A 4,949-nucleotide genomic window follows, 5' to 3' on the forward strand; every position below is an offset into this window, starting at 1 on the left:
CATCTGCCATTTGTCAGCCCACTGGCCCAATTGATCAAGATCCCATTGCAATCGGAGATAACCTTCACTGTCCACTATGCCACCAATCTTGGTGTCATCTGCAAACTTACTAACCATGCCTCCTAAATTCTCACCCAAATCAATGTAACACGGAACATGGAGAACTCAGACATTGGTATAGTTAATGCTGGTATTTAGCATCATGCTTCAACGCCGCTACCTTTCCCTGACCTGAAATAGATGCTCTATTCAGAAATTATTTAACACTCGGGTATTCCTGGAGGAACAGACGGACGGTGCACAGTGAAACTTTATGCTGTTGATGGCAGCCTAGAATCAGAAAGATTGAAGGAACTCACAAGGTCAATCCTATTTTTGATGTGAGTGGGGTGAGAGAGAGAGTGTTGAGGTGAAGGGGAATTTTGAGGTGAGAGGGTCAGTGTTGAGGTGAGGGGTGTTGCTGTGGACGGTGGGAGTTGAGGTGAGAGGCGGTTACTGAGGTGAGAGGGAGTGTGTTGGTGTGAGGAGGGAGCTTTCAGATGAGAGGGGAACAACATGGTGTTATATCAATACACACTGATCCAACAAACACTCCCAGGATATTTACTGCAGGGATTAGGTGTGAAGTCAGTCTGTCCCCTCACGCTGCCAGCCAGAGTGCGGAGGGAACGGTGACAGCCCTTAAACACGGAGCAAACATCATCTGCAACATCCCATCAAAAACTCCAATGTCAGCTACAGAGGTCCAGTGTCACTCCCACCCCATCTTAACTGTGTGACCAGGCTGTCTCATGGCTGCTAAAGTGAAGGTTCAACTTAGTCAGGCAACCTTCAGGCTCGATATCCGTAAGCTTGCGCCCATCGGACATTTACAAGGATAAGCTGCCTCTACACTCCCATCAAATACCCTCATTGTAGATGCAGCACAGGCCCAGATACACAAACTATCTCCCTCTACATTGTCCAAACACGAATCTCCAGTGCAGGTATAGCAGAGGGTGAGATACACAGTGTGGATAGGTGAGAGGAGGGGGGGCGTTGAGGCGAGAGGGGGAGAGCGTCGAGGCGAGAGGGGGAGTGTCGAGGTGACAGTGGGAGAGCGTCGAGGCGAGAGGGGGGGAGAGCGTCGAGGCGAGAGGGGGGGGGAGTGTCGAAGTGACAGTGGGAGAGCGTCGAGGCGAGAGGGGGGAGTGTTGAGGTGACAGTGGAGGTGAGGGGGGGAGTGTTGAGGTGACAGTGGAGGCGAGAGGGGGAGTGTTGAGGTGACAGTGGGAGTGTGGAGGTGACAGTGGGAGTGTTGAGGTGACAGTGGGAGTGTGGAGGTGAGAGGGGAATTTTGTGGTGTGGGTGAGGTTCTGTAACACACTGGTTGGCGCTGCTGCCTCATGGCGCCAAAGACCCGGGTTTGAATCCAGCCTCGGGTCACTCTCTGTGTGGAGTGCGCACGTTCTCCCCTGTCTGTGTGGGAATCCTCTGTGTGCTCTCATTTCCTCCCACACTCCAAAGATGTGGGAGTTAGTTGGATTAGCCATGCTAACTTGGGAGACGGGCAACGTACAGGACAGGTACTGGACGGGGTTAGATACAGAGTAAATTTCCCTCATCAATGTCCCCATCAAACACTCCCAGGACGTGTACAGCATGGGGATAGACACAGAGTAAATTTAAGACTGTGCCCATCAAACATTCACACGGTAAAATTCCCTCTGCACCACCCAGAACAGCTACAGCATTGGCCGGGGTGGGGGGGTAGATACATAATAAACCTCTCTCTACAGTGTCCTCATCAAACACTCCCAGGATACCCAGGATAGGGACAGTACGTGGTTAAATGTAGAGTAAATCTCCCTCTATAATGTCCCCATCAAACTCTCCCAAGACAGATGCAACTAGTGTGAGTTCAGATGCAGCTCAGGCTGAGATTTCCAGAAACCTCCCATCACACTGTTTCACCAAGAACTCCAGTGAAGGTGTAGCAAGGGTGAGATGCACAAAAAGTGTCCACATACACGGTCCAAACACTAAAGACCTGAGCAGGAGCAGCACAGGGTAAGGTACACAGAAAATCTCTCTACACTGTCCCATCAGGAACTCGAGTGCAGGTGTAAGAGAGATGCATATAGTTGTACGCTCCCGATACATTAAATAGACTGGAGGTGCAGGCTCGAGCTGCAAACCGCCTAATACTTTTCCTATTTCTATATGGATGCTGGAAAGAAACTTTATTCCCCATCTCTTCATGTACTGCAGCTTTCCTGGAAGTTTTTGACAGGGGCAGAGGGAGCTTTACTCCGTATCTAACCCCGTGCTGTACATGTCTTGGGAGTGTTTGATGGGAAAAAAATCCCAGATATGGGTGAAGCAAAGTTCAATACATGTACATCCCCTCTTGATACTGCCCTCTGAAACCCTCCCAGAACAGTTACACACGGGATTGCAGACAGAGCAAAGCTCACTCTGCAGTGTCCCATTGAATGGTTCACTGCAAATGGTGTTTACTCTGTGTCAAATCCCATTCTGAACCATGTTTCTGTATTTGCCATTGGGTTACTGTAAATTGTGCTTCCATTGAACATTTCCAAGGATAGGGACAGCACTGGGTAAAGTGTATGGTCTTGCTGCACTGCCAATTCAAACAGGCTGATAAAAGGGACGTGTATCTTCTGTATCAAACACGTTTCCATCACTGTCCATTAAGTAATCCCAGGGCAGCCTCACTGATATTGATATATTCCATTTGTGCTTTTATAATAACGGTCTTCTGTTAATTTGTTGTTATAGTTTGTGAAATACTCCTTCAGATCTTTCCGAAATACAGTTCAGACATTTGGGAATTCGAATGAATTAATTGCAAACATTTTCTGTTGTATAGAACATAGGAAAACTACAGCACAAACAGGCCCTTCGGCCCACAAGTTGCGCCGGTCATGTCCCTACCTACCGAGGCTTATATATAGGCTTACCTAGAACCCTCAATCCTATTAAGTCCCATGTACTCATCCAGGAGTCTCTTAAAAGACGCCATCGAGTTTGCCTCCACCACCACTGACGGCAGCCGATTCCACTCACCCACCACCCTCTGAGTGAAACACTTAACCCTCACATCTCCTCTGTACCTACTCCCCAGCACCTTAAACCTGTGTCCACTCGTAGCAGCCATTTCAGCCCTGGGAAAAAGCCTCTGAGAGTCCACCCGATCTATACCACTCAACATCTTATATCCCTCTATCAGGTCACCTCACATCCTTCTTCTCTCCAAGGAAAAAAGACCGAACTCTCTCAACATATCCTCATGAGGCATGCCAACCAATCCAGGCAACATCCTTGTAAATCTTCTCTGCACCCTTTCAATAATTTCCACGTCCCTCCTGTAATGAGGCGACCAGAACTGAGCACAGTACTCCAAGTGGGGTCTGACGAGGGTCTTGTATAGCTGCATCATTATCCCCGGACTCCTAAACTCAATCCCTCGATTGATGAAGGCCAGGTGAAAACTGCCCCAGTAAAGTAAATCAGATTGATCAACTGGTTGCAATCAATGCCAAATGGGGAATAATTGTCCTGTGTAGAAGTGAGAACCCGTTCCATATTGTGATTGTTTGCAGTATTGGGACAGTGAGATGACCCGATCTAACACAAGAACACTTTGCAATATCTCCCAGTAACAGTGAGTCTGTGTGTCAGCGTTAACCAAGCGGGGTGACATTCCCGGAGGGGCTGACATCTCACGCAGAGTGAAAACCAGAATTCAATTGGTGGGGATTGCCTTGTTAAATTCAGCTGGGGATTTATTGAGGGAATTTGTGAAAATGCATGTGGAGATTTTATACAATCTAATTGAAAAACATTTCGAAATCCGTTTCTCGAACTGACTGTACAGAACAGAAGAGGTACATTTATAGAGATCTCAAGGTGAATAACATTAGTTCCAGTCACTGAACACCAGCAGTAACTTTTTAATGCATATCATTTTATACATGTTTCACATGCAGTGAATATATTTATTTTAATTCCGGTCTCTGAGCAGTCAGATATTGATACAGATAATTCTGATATTGAGCACCATGCTCCCACACTGCCACCTCTGCTTGACCTGAAATAGATGCTCTGTTCCGCAATTATTTAAACCAAGTGTATTCGTGGAGGAACAAACTTACATTCTGCATTCAAACTTTATGTTGTTGAGATCAGCCCAGGATCAGAATGATTGAAGGAGCTGAAGGTTTTTGAGACAGTTTGTGTGACGCTGCTGCTGTGTTGCCTTTATTCGTTTTGTAACGTGGGGGTCGCAGGGAATCAGTAGCGACAATATGAGTGAGGTCAGTGATGTATCTGTTTGTCAGTTGGTAATAAGAATGAAGTTGGTGATACACCTGGAAGGTAAAGGCAGTAGGGATGAGGTTAGCCATGCACCTGGATGTGTATTGACAATCAGAGCAATTCAGTAATGTATCTGTGCAGGTTGTGAAAGGAGAGTGCGGTCACTGCTGTTCCTAAATACCTGGTTCCAATAAGAATCAGGTTCTTTCTGCATCTGCAGAGACAGGTGTAGCATCGGGGAAACACAAGATAAAACTCCATCTGCAATTTCCCCAGCAAACACACCCAGGGCAAGGACAGCGGGCGGATGTTTGAGTTGTGTGGAGTGGGGGGCTGTGTGTGGAGTGAAAGTTTATTATGGAAGTGAGGGGGAGAGTGATGAGTTGAGAGGCGGTGTATTGAGATGAGGGGGAGTTTGTTGAGGTGAGGGGGAAAGTTAAAATGAGATGGCGGGAGCTGAGGCGAGACAGAGTGCTGAGATGAGAAGAGAGCTGATATGAGAGAGGGAGAATGTTGATGTGAGACAGAGTGTAGGTTGGCCCCGCGCTCTCCCCAAATTCGGATAATCCCACCAGAGGTAATTGGATCTTGACACGGTCTGTGCCCATCTGCTCCGACTCCCATGCGGT

This window comes from Mustelus asterias, unplaced genomic scaffold, assembly GCF_964213995.1.
Source record: "Mustelus asterias unplaced genomic scaffold, sMusAst1.hap1.1 HAP1_SCAFFOLD_444, whole genome shotgun sequence".
Lineage (NCBI taxonomy): Eukaryota > Metazoa > Chordata > Chondrichthyes > Carcharhiniformes > Triakidae > Mustelus > Mustelus asterias.